Source organism: Portunus trituberculatus, chromosome 47 (genome assembly GCF_017591435.1).
Source record: "Portunus trituberculatus isolate SZX2019 chromosome 47, ASM1759143v1, whole genome shotgun sequence".
Classification (NCBI taxonomy): Eukaryota; Metazoa; Arthropoda; class Malacostraca; order Decapoda; family Portunidae; genus Portunus; species Portunus trituberculatus.
The window spans coordinates 18,517,254-18,534,280 of record NC_059301.1 but is presented as its reverse complement, the minus strand read 5'-3'; the positions used below and the strand labels follow the sequence as shown (position 1 = coordinate 18,534,280).

General features: G+C 40.3%; 1 protein-coding gene across 2 annotated transcripts in view; it reads right to left on the bottom strand.

Moving 5' to 3' along the window:
- The window catches only part of LOC123520665 (nephrin-like), a 351,273-nt gene extending 338,936 nt beyond the window's left edge, over positions 1 to 12,337 (bottom strand). For both annotated transcript variants that reach the window (XM_045283175.1, XM_045283176.1), the window contains exon 1: positions 11,988 to 12,337. The gene's annotated coding sequence lies outside the window, so the exon portion shown is untranslated. The remainder of the gene's footprint in view (positions 1 to 11,987) is intronic.
- Positions 12,338 to 17,027: the final 4,690 nt, after the last annotated feature.

Here is a 17,027-nt window from a genome sequence, read left to right as displayed (position 1 = left end):
TTTACTCACCTTTTACTTCCCCACTTGTCAGAAAATTAGATAGATAAATAAATAAAAGCATCAACAAAATGCATTCACAAGAGATGACTTTGGCTAAGTAATAAATGAGTGAATGAATAAATAAATAATGAATTCGTGATACAAGGGCATTGTTTATGCAGCGCGTGGTGTGTTGGTGTTTACTTGTGTTATTATTCATTATTCATTCTGAGCAACACACACACACACACACACACACACACACACACACACACACACACACACACACACACACACACACACACACACACACACACACACACACACACACACACACACACACACACACACACACACACACACACACACACACACACACACACACACACACACACACACACACACACACACACACACACACACACACACACACACACACACACACACACACACACACACACACACACACACACACACACACACACACACACACACACACACACACACACCAAATGGGTGAATAACATACAAAATATCATACATAAATAAAAGAGTTGCCACCGAAGCTCTCTCTCTCTCTCTCTCTCTCTCTCTCTCTCTCTCTCTCTCTCTCTCTCTCTCTCTCTCTCTCTCTCTCTCTCTCTCTCTCTCTCTCTCTCTCTCTCTCTCTCTCTCTCTCTCTCTCTCTCTCTCTCTCTCTCTCTCTCTCTCTCTCTCTCTCTCTCTCTCTCTCTCTCTCTCTCTCTCTCTCTCTCTCTTTCAGTGCGTGCTGAGCAGGCCAAAAACTCTCTTCACCTTTCCTCTTGTCTCTTCTTTTTTTCTCTTCTTTCCTCTTTCCCTTCTTTTCTTTCTTTCCTCTTTCCCTTCATCCTGCCACGCCTGCACATTGACTCCCTCAAAAAAAAAAGAAAAAAAAAAGTGGTGCATGAAAATAACAATAAAATAAGAAATATCCGCTGACTCTGCTCTTGAAACGGAAACCAGGGAGGAAAATGAGATAAAGATGAGAGGAGGAAGAGGAGGAGGTGGAGGAACTAGGAGAGCAGAAACACAGAAACACAAGCCAGATGTCGATTACGAGGCAGTGAATGGAAGGGAAGAGTGATGAGTGAATAAGGTTAACCCAGTAGAGCGTAGGTATGAAAGTAATGATGCAAGGACGTCATAGACTTAAATGTTGAGTCTATTATGTTTATTTCAGCCCGCCCTTGTTCCTGCCGCACGTTATTAGTACGCGGGAGTGTATGCTGATGATAATAATTAGGCAGCTTAGTCAGGTCTTTGTTGGGCTGTGGTGGTGGTGCTGGTGGTGGTGGTGGTGGTGGTGGTGGTTATTAATATTCTGGTGGTGTTGGTATTGGGAGTAGTGTTAGTAATAGTTGTTGTTGTTACTCGTTGATGTTGTTATTGTTTGTAGTTGTGGTAGTAGCAGTAATAGTAGTAGTAATAGTTGTTGTTGTTGTTGTTTGTAGTTGTGGTAGGAGCAGTAATAGTTGTTTTTATTGTGGTGGTGTTGTTATTAATTATTCTAATGATGATATGATGTTGTTACTGGTATTATTACTACTACTACTACCACTACTACTACTACTACTACTACTACTACTACTACTACTACTACTACTACTACTACTACTACTACTACTACTACTACTACTATTACTACTACTACTACAACTACTAATACCACATTACTACTACTACTACTACCACCACCACCACCACCACCACCACCACCTCCTCCTCCTCCTCCTCCTCCTCCTCCTCCTCCTCCTCCTCCTCCTCCTCCTCCTCCTCCTCCTCCTCCTCCTCCTCCACGCATACAGTACAACCAGGTGGCGTCGAGTAGTGTGTTGGCTTCCTCGGCTCAGCTCTAATCCACAGCGGGGCGGAAACAAACAATTTAGAGGGGTCTCCTTCTACGCGGCGGCCTGTGTTCACCTCGCAGGGCACGGCTACTGCTGAGTTGAGGACGTGTGGCCCCCTTCCGTCTGTGGCGCGAGTAGAGGCGGGTTGTGTGTGGGTTTGTGTGTGTTTGTACGTGTTTGTGTGTGTGTCCAGCGGGAGTTGAAGGCCAACAATCTGGTCCCTTTGTATGTGTGTGTGTGTGTGTGTGTGTGTGTGTGTGTGTGTGTGTGTGTGTGTGTGTGTGTGTGTGTGTGTGTGTGTGTGTGTGTGTGTGTGTGTGTGAGAGAGAGAGAGAGAGAGAGAGAGAGAGAGAGAGAGAGAGAGAGAGAGAGAGAGAGAAAGTCTTCAAGTACGACAAATGACCAGAAATTGACCACCATCGTATCACGGAAGATGACAGGCAAACATTATTATTATTATTATTATTATTATTATTATTATTATTATTATTATTATTATTATTATTATTATTATTATTATTATTGTTGTCATCATTATTATTATCATTATCATATTCATTGTTAATATTCTCTAATGGGAAACCACGTCAAATTGAATGATGCTTCAATAATGAGATAATTGCATTAACACACACACACACACACACACACACACACACACACACACACACACACACACACACACACACACACACACACACACACACACACACACACACACACACACACACACACACACACACACACACACACACACACACAAACTAGTTACCCCTGACACACGTATGAGAACGCACACTACACATCCTAAAACACAACAACACCAAAAAGACGACAGTGGAGGACTGAGCAAGACTCTCCACCACCTGCCTCACTTGCCTCGCTCTTTTTTTTTTTTCTCCAGGCACAGAACGTAAACTGAAAAATAAACCCAGATTGCGGTGGTGGAGTGTGAGTGGGAGTAGCTCGCATGAAAAGAGGAGTGAGCTACGGGAAATCATGTATGAAAGGGAACGCCATGTTATGGTTTTCTTTGCCACCAAACTAAAAGCCTGAGGGGAGAAGAGAAGAGAAGAGAGAGAGCAGCTGGTAGACTTAAAGGGGCAAAAGCAGGCGTGGGTAAAAGAAAGCAGGAGTGCAAGAAGTGGATGTAACTATTATGAAGCACGAGATGTTGGCAAGTAGGTGAGGAAAAGAAGAATAAAAATGGTGAGGTTGAGTATAATCTGTGCGAGGTGAAGCCAGTAGAGGTATGTGTGTGTGTGTGTGTGTGTGTGTGTGTGTGTGTGTGTGTGTGTGTGTGTGTGTGTGTGTGTGTGTGTGTGTGTGTGTGTGTGTGTGTGTGTGTCAGATTGCGGTAGGCTTTTAGAATTAGACTTTAACCCCTTCAATAACCCTTCAGTATATTCATTCTACTTACTATTTAGTGATTTTATACAGCTTCAGAAACTTATGTGACTGATTAAAATAACGAAGACTCAGGCCATTAATCTTCTGACCTCAACAGACCCTTCCTAACGTAAATAAAACCGTCTAATCATACCCAAAACTCAAGGTAAAAATGCGTCCCAGTACTGAAGAAGTTAAAGATGTACGAGATGTTGACAAGTGTGAATGGGGAAAAAGGAATGTTAGTTTGAAGATGATATGAATAAACAAAAAGAGATTGAAAGATGTGGGGATGTTTTTAAGGTTGCTGAAAAAGATATCCAGACCTGTATTCTTAGACAGGAGAGACAGAGCGAAGCGGAGATAAAAAGAAGCAAATGATGTTGAGAAGTGTTGAGAATAAAAAAAAAAAAAAGAAGTTAGCTTAACCCTTTCAATATTGAGACGCATTTTTATCTTGATTTTGGGGTATGATTACACGATTTCATTTGCATTAAGAAGGATCTATGGAGGTCAAAACAATAATGGCCAGAGTCTTCACTATTTTAACCTTCCCATGTGTTTCTGAAGCTGTATAAAATCGTCAAATAGTACCCAGAATTAATACGTCAAACGCGTCCTCGTGCGAAAGAGATTAAAGATGGAATGAGTAAACAAAAATATGAGAAGAGATGGGTGACGCATTGCATCTTTTCACTTTAAACGTTGAAGCAAAGAAAGCGAAGAAAAAAGGTGAAGTTTATATTCTACCCGGAGAAGTGTAGGAACGTTTTTGAGCTCTTCCGGATAAGGATAAGTGTGTCTGAGTGATTGGCGTGACGGAAATTTTCAGTGCAGCAATAGAACACGCAACTTAGAGAGAGAGAGAGAGAGAGAGAGAGAGAGAGAGAGAGAGAGAGAGAGAGATTGGTGAAAATGAAGTCCTCTTGTAAATGATGTAAGAATGTAAGAGTCCATTGAACATATGACAAAAAAAAAAAAAGAATAATGGAAATACGATGTTGAAGAGATAAATATTCATAGACATCCACAAACGAGCCAAATGATATGACGTACACTCACTTTTGAATAAAATGTAGGGAAAAGGAGAAAAGGAAATAAATAATGGAAGTACATGTGTGCAAAATGTATTCAGAGCGAAACGTTAAAAGCACAAATGAATAAATATAAAAAAAAAAGGTGCCGAAATCGTTAATGGAATGGAGGTACGGGCGACTATGGGACTCGTAGGTAAATATTGAATGAAAAGGTACGTTTATTTCCGTCGCTAACAAGACAGTGAGGTGTGAATCCATGAACACAAATCGCAAAGAAAAATGGAGCAGCTGGGAAATGGCAAAAGGTTAATGACAGCAATAAAAATGTCGCCAGCAAAATATATGAAGTCGATATAAGCAACGAATGGATTAAGCTGCTGATGTAAGGACTGAAAATAACAAGAATGGAAAGTGCTGCTAATTACTTCCGCGCGAGTCAGTGCTTGGCGGTATAAAAGAAGTGAATATGACATGAGAAAATAAGACTGTGAGAGAGAAGGACAAATTAATGAGTAGTAATAAGACGAAGTGAAGCATTTTTATAATTCTTTTCTTGTGTGTGTGTGAGAGAGAGAGAGAGAGAGAGAGAGAGAGAGAGAGAGAGAGAGAGAGAGAGCATAACCAAAGACTACAAAAACTAAAGCTGAGGAAAACATCAAAGAAAAATTTAATTACTGCTCCTTAAAAGCGAATAGAGAAAGAAAATTCTTATTGGGGTGAGCAATTTAGTTCCCTGAAATGTCTTACCTCGTCCCTCTTTAAATAATTCAAGTCACGGGACGGAAGCAGCCAGTCAGTGAAGGAAGGAAGGAAGGAAGGAAGGAAGGATAGATAGACAGACAAACTACGCAGTGTGTGGAGAAAAAGACGAAGAATAATATCCACAAAAGGAAGGTTGATAAGGCGAAAGAAAAAAGAATGATGGTACTTGTGGAGGGAGGTGGATGAGAAGTAAATTATGGAAGATTGAGTGTAATTTTGGATAGTGTAGTGAATGATGTGCTGAGGGGAAAGAGGGCAAGTGTCAGGTTTGGTTCTAGGCGGTGCAAGTGCAGGTCCAGTAGAGGTGGCAGAGGGCAAGGCAAGGAAACAACGAAATGAAGGCAAGGGTGAATATTCTGCAGGGTTATTGAATGAGAATAATGAGAGAGAGGCGCTACTTGATTATATAGGGTAGGGGGAAAGGTCAGGCTAGGAGAGTAAAGGCTGAGGAATATGAGAGAAAATTTATAAGAAAAAAAAAAGTGAGGTGGCGTGAACCGTGAGGAAAAATGAAGTGTGGAAAAGTCACCTGGGATGATGGGCTGTGTGAAAAATGGATCAGGAGAGGAGAGAATAATGTAGTGAAATAGATGGCTTGGTTGTTTTATGAGTACTGCTACGGGGACAAGGTACACGCGGGCTCTTAAAGAAAAAGGTACATTTACATATTGTGCCATTCGCTATATTGGACGAGAAAAAATGTACTCTGACATGAAAAATGGGTTCAGAAAGGAGCGGATTATGTTATGAAATAGATGGACATTTTTTTTTTATGGATACTGGCAGGAGAATAAGGTACACACAGATTGTCAGAAAGTATACACATTATAAAGGCAAGGAGAAAAAACTGACTGTGTTATAGAATTGCTTATAAATATGGAGATTATGTTGTGAAATGGAGTCGTTGCTTTGTACACTAGTTGGAAAGAATATATTTTATCACTACGTGTATGAGTAGAATTCAGAAATTAATAGTGTTGTAAAAGAGTTGCTAAATAAAGAAGTGATTATTGTGAAATCTATCGATACGTTATTTCGTATTAATTCATGTAACAGCATACAGCTTACCAGGTGTATGCATATTCCACTCATAATGCTGAAAGAAAAAGATGGACTCTGTTACATTAGAATTACATGATAAAATTAGATATGTTGGAAAATTCATGTTTAAGTTGTTTATTAAGTACTGGTGACAGGAAAAGGTACACACAGCTTGATAAAACAGGGAAAGTTAATGTTTACGTTGTTTGTTAAGAACTGGTGACAGGAAAAGGTACACACAGCTTGATAAAACAGGGAAAGATAATGTTTACGTTGTTTATTAAGAACTGGTAACATGAAAAGGTACTCACAGCTTGCTAAAACAGGGAAAGTTAATGTTTACGTTGTTTGTTAAGAACTGGTAACAGGAAAAGGTACACACAGCTTGATAAAACAGGGAAAATTAAATACTGGTAGCAGGGAAAGGTACACACAGCTTGCTAAAACAGTATAGATTAATGATCTCGATTAAAGGAATAAAGAAGAAAAAAATAAATTGTCTTTCATATAAATTGCCAAAGAAATTACAGTATTGTGTTGCGAAATTACTGCGTCTGCTCTTCCATTACATACTAGTAATAGGATAAGGAACGCTCTGATTGCCAATAAAATGTATCTCGCTGCTGTGTGTAAAGGTAAAGGGAGAAAAGAATTGTGTTCTCTACCCGGGTATACATATTATGCTTATTCCAGAGATCTAGTGGGTAGAATAATAGTGGAGAGCTTGTGTTTAGAAAGTTAAGAGTTGAATAGTGAAGTGTCGTAAGTGGACAAGATTGTGTGCATCAAATATTTGGGGATCAGGTGTGTGAAAAAAAAATATCTAGAGATTAAAACAGAATTAGCTCGAACATTATCTACGGAATTGGAAAAAGTATACAGTATGGGAGAGAGAAAAAAAATACATATATGCAGTCAATGGAAAAGAGATAACGATTTAGCATGGGAAATACTCATACAGTAAAAAACATTATCGTGATATTTTTATTGTTACTATATATTCTTGTTTTATTTGCAGAAAATGTATAAAACTAACACATGCAAAAAGTAATGTGGCAGACATCATACAGGTAAGAAGAGAAGACCCACAACAAAAACACTAACAGAAAGCTCAAGACGGAAAAGAAAACACACGCGAAAAAAAAATAGGTAAATAAATAAACAAAACAAATGTAACTCCAGAAAAAATAATAAAAACCCAACTTAAAAAAAAGATAAAAAAAAAATCCGAAAACGAGTAAAAACCCTCAGCAAGGAAATTCTGCAAGGTCGAGGGAACAAGAACGCAAGAAAATAAATACATCGCTGCAAACGTGGAAGTGAAACACGAGAGAGGCGAGGCAACGGTTGTGTAGCATCTCTAATGTATGGCGAAGCGAGAGAGACGCAGGCGAGGGTCAGAAACAAGGAGACAATATATTAAAGAGTTCATAATGGGAGGCAGATTGGAGGAAAGCGAGGCTGGTATTGTCTGAGGGTTACACTGAATAATCTTGCATTTCTAATAGTGAAGGAGGTTAGGAGCGATTTTTTTTTTTTTTTTTATGGAGAAAATGAGTCAGTTTATGTTTGAGGGTTAGATTAATTTATTCCTGTACATAATTAGATATTCTTGCATTTCTAATAGTGAAGGAAATGAAGAGCTATTTTTTGTGAAGGAAATGAGCTAGTTTATGTTTGAGGGTTAGATTAATTTATTCCTGTTCACAATTAGATATTCTTGCATTTCTAATAGAGAAGGGAACTAGATGGATTTTAGTGAGCCAAGTGATGTAGAAGGATTAGACGAATTTATTCCTGTTCACAATTGAATAATCTTGCATTTTTAATAGTGAAGGAGATTAAGGGCGATTTTTTTAAAAGGAAGAGAGTCAATTTATGTTTGAGGATCAGACTATTCCTGTTTAAAATTAAATAATCTTGCATTTCTAATAGTGAAGGAAATGAAAACCTATTTTTTGTGAAGGAAATGAGCCAGTTTATGTTTGAGGGTTAGATTAATTCATTCCTGTTCTCAATTAGATATTCTTGCATTTCTAATAGAGAAGGAAACTAGATGGATTTTTAGGGCAAAGTGAGCCAAGTGATGTAGAAGGATTAGACGAATTTATTCCTGTTCACAATTGAATAATCTTGCATTTTTAATAGTGAAGAGATTAAGAAATGAGTCAGTATAAGTTTGAGGGTTAGACTCATCTATTCCTGTTTATGATTAATTATTCTTGCTTTTTTTATACTGAAGGAAACTAGATGGATTTTTAAAGAGAAGTGAGTCAGCTGATGTTTGAGGATTAGACGAATTCATTCATGTACACAATTAAATATTCTTGCATTTCTGATTGTAAGAAATTTTACGGATAGTATTTAGATAAGTAATAGGAGGAAAATTGGGAAAAAAATGAGTTCCTAGTATTTGAAAATTACATTAAATATTTTTCTCTTTATTATAGTGAGAAGAATTTGGGTAATATTAAAATAGTAAGTATTGGGAAGGAGACTAAGGAAGTGAGTCGACCCCTGTTTGAAGAATACACTAAATATTTTCGTACGTGCATATATTCCTGCATTTCTAGACTGTAAACACGTATTGGGTGAATTTTGTGAAAGTAAGTCTGGTATTCCTTAGAGTTGAACCAGATAATCTTGCACTCTCTTGGATATTCTCGTATTTCTAATAGTGAAAAAGCATGAGATAACACTGAAATACGTAACACAACCATTTTCATCTATAGGGTCAGGTCAGGTTAAGTTAGGTAAGGTTAGGTTAGGTTAGGTTAGGTTAGTTCATTCAGTTCGTTCATTTCATTGGTAAATCCCTCACTGTACAGATCACAATAAAAAAACATCATAATTTTTCTTGTGCTCAGAATTTGATAATCACTTCAAATTAGTAGGACAAGTTTACTTTACTTTCATGAAACCCAAAAATATGTGAATAACTACACAATTATCAACCCCTTCAGTACTGGGACGCATTTTTTACCAAGATTTTTGAGTATGACTGAACCATTTTTTTTTTTTTTTCTATTTATATCATGTGGGCTTTTCACGGGAATTTATGGGCTAAAGGGGATACTTTTTAGGGTACCTCCTATCTCAAAGCCCACCCGCTAGGAAACCGTTGCCCTGAGTGAGGAAGCCCAACCTGCACTCAGACCGTGGACAGGATTCGAACCCGTGCGCTTGGAGACCCCTCGGATCCCAAAGCACACATGGTTCCACTGTACCACGGCGGTTCCACATTTACATTTGGAAGAATCAATGGAGGTCAGAAGACTAATGGCCAGAACCCTCACTATAAATCCCGACATAAGTATCTCAAACTGTATAAAATCATCAAATAATAAATAGAATAAATATGGAAACACGTCATGGTACTGAAGAGACTAACGGGAAAGAAAAGTTGCTAAAAAAATAGAAAAAGATCAAAATCAGGCTAGCCAATCAAATCGTATAGTAAGTAGGTGCAGGGGAGTGGGTGTCTTGATGGTCCTCCTTTGAAAGAACAGAAAGCAGAGAAAAAGTTGTGCAATAGAGTTACAGAATATGAGAATTGTGTGTGTGTGTGTGTGTGTGTGTGTGTGTGTGTGTGTGTGTGTGTGTGTGTGTGTGTGTGTGTGTGTGTGTGTGTGTGTGTGTGTGTGTTTGCTTGTGTGGGGAAAGGAAACCGCAAGTGAATTTAGCAAAGGGGAAAGTGATAAGGGCTGGTGAAACACTGGCGCACGAGGTAATGTTTGGATATTTGGGTATGAATGCCGAGAGAGAGAGAGAGAGAGAGAGAGAGAGAGAGAGAGAGAGAGAGAGAGAGAGAGAGAGGTTAATCTGTGAAGCAAATATTGGAATACAAATAAAAGGGAAACGAGTGCAATTGTTCTGTTCAGTTTAATGTGAAGGAAGACTATGGAAGATTTTTATTGACTTATTTTATATTGATAACCTAAAAAAATTCATCATCATCATCATCATCATCGACAACTGTACCACAATCACCACCATAACCATGACAATCACCATCATGAACGGCAGGAGCAATACGACCACCACCACCACCACCACCACCACTACTAGTAGCATCACCAGTATTAGCATCATTATCATCAAGAGCGGCGAGGTTTTTTCCCTTTCTCCCTGCAGTAAATCATGAGAGAGAGGGGAAAAAAGACAAGGTAAAGAAGATTAATAAGTCAACATGTTTTCTTTTTTATCTTACCATTCTTTTTGTTGTACACGTAAATACAGACTGCTATTAGTGCTCCTATAATTATCATCAGTATCACGTATCTGTTTGGCTATTATATTCGATTTATGTATTACCATTATTTTGATCAGTCATCTATTATTTATCATCACTTCAAATTTTCATTGTGTTAGTTATTTTCTCAGTGGAGAGTACCATGATGAGTTTCCATATTCACTCTGCTTAATATTTGGTGATTTAATACAGCTTCAGAAAGAAACTCATGTGGAGGATTAGAATACTGAAGACTTTGCCCATTAATCTTCTGACCTGCATAGACCCTTCCTAATGTCAATAAAAAAATCTAATACCACACAAATCACAAAGTTAAAAAATATGACCCGGTATTGAAGGGGCTAATCTTCTTACCTCCATAAAAAAAAAATTCCTAATGTTAATGAAAAGAAAAGAGTCTTAAGGTTAAAAATATGACCCGGTATTGAAGGGGTTAATATTAATATGGTAAAGGTAGGCAGGTTTCATACAGGGACTGACACGTGTAGACCTGATCATTTATCATAGCTTCCCTTTCTTTGTGTTATCGCATTATGATCACAGAAAGTAGTAAAATGCATCACGCTGCCTCCCTCAGTAAAGACTTGCCGCCTGGTGTCCCGGCGGCAACGTTCCAGCGAGTGTTAGCGAGTGTTAGGGCGGCACTGTGTCTCCTCCTGTCTTCCTCATCAGTCTCTCCCACATTACCCGCAGCATCACAACTTCTCTCACAACTTTGCCACTCCGACGGCTGCGGTTGCTCCAATTTTGTTGTTGTTAGTGTTGGTGTTGTTGTTGTTGTTGGTGGTGGTGTTGTTGTTGTTGTTGTTGTTGTTGTTGTTGTTGTTGGATGCAGTCACGTATCCGTAAAGTTAGGTAGATGAATAAAACACACAAAACACACACACACACACACACACACACAAAATATTAATCTTCATTTTCTTCATCTCCATCATTAACGTAATTATTATTTTGATTACTATTATATTTATTGTTATTATTATTAGTAGTAGTAGTATTACTACTACTACTACTTCTACCACTACTGCTACTACTACTACAACTACTAGTATTACTACTAATAATAATAACTATAATAATAATAATGATAGTAATAATAATAATGATAATAATAATAAGAATAAGAATAAGAATAATAGTAATAATAATAATAATAATAATAATAATAATAATAATAGTGATAATAATAATAATAATAATAATAATAATAATAATAATAATAATAATATTTCATAGAGCCACACCTCCATAAATTCAAATTAATAACTAGATAAACACAGATGAGAAAAAAAAGACTTGCATGTACATCTCGACACACTCCAACCATATAAAGAAATAACAATAATAAAAACCTAAACGAGAAAAGAAAACGATGAAAAACCAACTCTATATTTCCAGAACCCCTTTTCCCTGTCCCTCCCGCCATCAGCATCCCCCTCCCACCCGTTCCCACCCCGCCCACCCCAATCCCGGTCCAACAAAGTCACGAAAAGATATAACAATCCATTTCCTTCTCCCCCAGATTAGATTTCACCGAGAAGACTGAAGACTATCACCTGAAAATTAAGGAGCGCTCAGGAGAGTCAGTCTGTGAGAGGAAGCACCAGAGAGAGTAGAAGCAAGAGAAAGAATGACACTTTACACTTCTGCACTTACCGAACGAAAGGCGCCGCAGTAGAACAAGTGGAGGAAGGAGGAAGATGAAGCGACGAGGACAGCGAAGCCACGGGTAACACCACACAGTTCTTCACTAACTAGATCACACCACGAACAAGTAAGTCAAACAAACTCAGCAGTAAAACGAACGGGGGAAAAATTAGATAAATAGTACTAGAATAGAGTCAAGTATTTGGGGAAGGTAGGTAGGTTAATTTTGGGGTGGAAGGGAGGCAGATAAAGAGGCGAAGAGAGGGAAAGAAGGCGTGAGGGAGTTTGTGCTCGCTAGCGTTCTCAAGCGAGGCGAGAGACAAGAGCGGCAAGATAGCGAGCGCGTCCAACCCACACCGCGTCCCAACCACGACTGGGCGGCCCGTAAAGGCTTCTAGTTCTACTCTTGACTGACTGACCGACTCTCTCTCTCTCTCTCTCTCTCTCTCTCTCTCTCTCTCTCTCTCTCTCTCTCTCTCTCTCTCTCTCTCTCTCTCTCTCGTAAGCTCAGAGTAGCTCAGTGAATGTGCTTTTCTATACGAGATATTCCTCTCATCCTTTTCGTAAATATTAACCTACGTCTTTTTTATGTTTTCCCTTACATCCTCCTCTTTCGCCTCCTCCTCCTCCTCCTCCTCCTCCTCCTCCTCCTCCTCCTCCTCCTCCTTTTCCTCTTCTAATGCACCTCAGTCCTCTCACTCGGAAATTGAAGTATCTCTCTCTCTCTCTCTCTCTCTCTCTCTCTCTCTCTCTCTCTCTCTCTCTCTCTCTCTCTCTCTCTCTCTCTCTCTCTCTCTCTCTCTCTCTCTCTCTCTCTCTCTCTCTCTCTCTCTCCGGTTCTGAGAGAGAGAGAGAGAGAGAGAGAGAGAGAGAGAGAGAACACACAACGTGATGGTGTTATCCCAAAGTTTTATGCACTCATCAACGTTCGCCCACACACACACACACACACACACACACACACACACACACACACACACACACACACACACACACACACACACACACACACACACACACACACACACACACACACACACACACACACACACACACACACACACACACACACACCTGAATAGCCTTCATCATACCGCAGCAAAATGACACTCGTTCCACCAGCTTCTTGCATATTAGCACTCGTCTCTACCTGAACCTACTCATGCATTCGTCTTTTATCCTTCACCTCTCCTCCTCCTCCTCCTCGTCCTCCTTTTGTCACTATTTTCCAAAACATTTTCACTTATCCTCAATTTTTTTTTCTGTTTCACTTCTTCTCATCCTCAAGTATCTATTCTCTCTGTTTAATCCTATGCAATCCACCTCTGCACGCACCACCAGCTCCCGTGAGAATTGCAATGCTTAAACACATACACACGAGCAGATCAACACAGTAATCCCTAAGCCTTATTGATCAGATTCCATTTGCAACAACTTTATTTCTGACACCTCGACTCTCGCGCTCTCACTGACAACAGAATCACCCTCCAGGAATGTTCTTGTCACTGATACATGGATGAATTGATATTTTTATTGGGTAAAGCTTGAAATTGTGTACCAAATGGAATGCGATACAGATGCATTGTTGTGTCTAGATGAGTTACAGCTCTTAAGTTTATAAAGAACGTACGTGGTATATTTTTTTTTCTTTAGAGAGATTTTTAGACAAGTTAATTATTTTATTAGGCATAGTTTGGAATTGGGTCGATAGGTAGTAATGATTAACCCCTTGAGTACCATGACGCGTCTCCATATTCATTCAGCTTACTATTTGATGATTTCATACAGCTTCAGAAACTCATGTGGGGGATTAAGATAGTGAAGACTGAAGCCATTATTTTTGTGACCTCCATAGACCCTTCCTAATGTCAATAAAATGGTCTAATCGTACACATATCTAAAGGTAAAAATGTGTCCCAGTATTGAAGGGGTTAATATAAAAGAATATATCAAGTTACATTTAAGTTAGACGTGGATGAAAGAACAGAAAACGAACATAAATATTGATGTTAATGAATAATAAAACTAATAAACGATAGAAAAATTAACAGGATGAAATAAAATGAAGATTAAATATACAAAACCTGTAGTCTACCTCACTTAGAACATCAATTTTCACGTCATTAAACACAACACACTGACACAAAACACAGTAAAAACAAAATAAGTACAAACAGACAACTTAAACACGTATTCATCTTAACAAAACCCACATCACCATCAACACTAGTTATCTTCCCTCAGGACACCCAAACACCTACCCACCAAAACCCCACCACCCTCTCAACACACACAATATATATTCAAAGGCTAATCCCCGACAGGACACCTTCCCCAGACATTTAAATCTCACCAGTACAAACGCTGCTTCGCTTCGTCACACACACGAGACGCGGACTTCACTGTAACCTTCCCGGGGAGATGTGTTGGCTGAGTTTGTGGTCCTCGCCTGCTGCTTGGACGGCCATAAAGGATTCTCGGGAGCAGCTGAGTAAATAAGTTGACAAGCAAGTGAGAATGGAAGAAAGGAGGGAAATGTGGGAGAGGGGAGCAAACACACACAGAGGCACAGGAAATAAAACTTTACGAATACTACCATCGACCATTCTCTCTCTCTCTCTCTCTCTCTCTCTCTCTCTCTCTCTCTCTCTCTCTCTCTCTCTCTCTCTCTCTCTCTCTCTCTCTCTCTCTCTCTCTCTCTCTCCATAGCCACCTCACACAAACACACACACACACACACACACACACACACACACACACACACACACACACACACACACACACACACACACACACACACACACTCCCATGGCAGTAGTCTGGGCTGAAATAATAAGCCTCAAGCGCCTCCGTGCAGTAATTCCAGGCAGTGGGTGATTTTCTCCGCTTCTTCCCCCCATCCTCTCCCTTACCCCCAACATACACTCCCTTGCTATTGAGTCTCTGCAAAAGGGAAGTTTATGCCGGACCTGAACTGCAGCCTCCGTGAGTTAGACCCGGGCTGGCTGGCTGGCTGGCTGGCTGGTTGGCTGGATAGTGTGGTGTGGTGCAGCAGAGGAAGGGCAGGAAGGATGTGGTATATGCTGCTCGGAACTGAAGCTCCCAAATGGTGAAATGATGAAGGGAGTTGTGGCAGCGACTGACTGACTGATTGACTGATTCTCTTTATGTGTTTCGAAGGAGTTCCTGAATGTAAATATAGGGTTTCGCTGGTGTGGTGTGATGTGGTGTGGTGTGGTGTGGTGGTAGTTGTAAGAGTTGCCTGTTTGGATGGTGTGTTGTGTGGTGTGGTGTATATTGTGGTGGTTTTCTGTGTGGTGTTATGCTTGTGTGGTGTGATGTGTGGGTTGTTTGTGGTGTTTGGAGGTGGTGTGACTGACAGTTAGGAAATGAATTGCTGTTAGGATAGGGCAAGCTAGGTCACTTATCGGTTACTGTTTGTGCGAGTTAGATTTAGAGGTGAAAAATAATACTTATGCGTTAATAGAAAAATGAGAATATTGTTGACGAGACGATGCCTTTCATTCTTTTCGTTACGTTATATTATGTTAAACTAGAAATCTGTTGTGTTAAAATTGGAACACGTGTACAGTCGGCGCCGCTTGATGGGGTCGCGGCGAGTCACGCGTGGCAAAACTACATGTCATGTCAATTGAAAGTGACGCGCAGGAAGAATCTCGTGCATGTGAGGCAACCCTGCAGTTCGCACCCGATGCTTTAATTGACAACAACGGCCAGTTTTACTTGGACTTGCGTTTAGAAACATGAGCTTTCTTATCAAGCGGCACCGCCTTTACCGTCCCCGCACCTCCACTCCGCCGCTGTTGTGAGTTACGCACGCATATTTCCATGTGCAAACTTTCCCTCATGTCTGATACAGGCTGATACAGGGAGAGTGATTTAGTGCTATAAATTAGGGTACAGTACTGAGGAAATAGGACGGAAAACTGAAATAAATCAAGTTACAGTGCATCGTCTTATCTGAAGCTTGTTACGGCATCCATTTAACTGTAACGGAGGCATTTATATCATTTTTCTTCCTTAGGTGTCAGAAAAACCGACTTCAAGTTGGCGTTTGATTTATTTCCGTGGCCATATTTGTGTGCAGGATGTGAGAAGCTTACGTCGGGAGTTGCCTTGACGCGGAGGAGGTAAGAGTCTTTTAGCTCAGTGACAGGAGATGGAGAGTTGACGGGGCGGGTGCAGCTTGTTGCGATGGATGTGCGTTTGGGGGATCGGAAATGTGGGGCGATGATTTGGAAGGGTTTGGCTTGCAGGCGTGCGTGGCGTGGACGTGCAGAGACAGGTGAAGCTTGGCAATTGCAGTCACGTTGTCGGGGAAGGAAGGAGGCAGTGGTATTGGTGGTGGTGGTGGTGGTGGTGGTGGTGGTGGAGGGTCACACTAAAGGACTTATTTTGCGTCCACGTCACGAATCACCAACACCACGTCCATCCACTAACATCCTTCCACATCCCACGCCATGAACCACTGAGGACTCCACTGCCCACACAGCGAACCACTGAGTGCTACCCCCACCACCACCACCAACCACCACTACCACTATTGAAAACCACTAACTTCTCATCACCATCTCCACGAACCAGTCAGTCTCCCACCACCTTCTCCCACCACCACTTGCAGAACCACTCACCACCATCACGAACCAAGAAAGCCACCACCGTGAACCACAAAATAGCTCCACACCAAAATCCACAAGTAATGCACTCACCACAATTATGAACCACTCACCACCACAATCACACCACTCACCACCACTACCATGAGCCTTAGTCCCCTATTCAAAATCACTTTGTTCTCTTACCATGACTATTTTCAAAGGCAACAGAGATGATTAGCGGTGTTTTCAAGAGTTCTTCTGCAATTAATAATGTAGAAATCTTGTCACTCTGCCTCTAGGATCATAAAACACCCTAAAAAAAACTCATGTAATTTAAATAGAGCCTTTTGAAATAGTAGAGGTGAAGCACGGATGTGTTTCAGAATACAAGCCTTAGAACCACTCAACACCACTATTATGAACCACACAA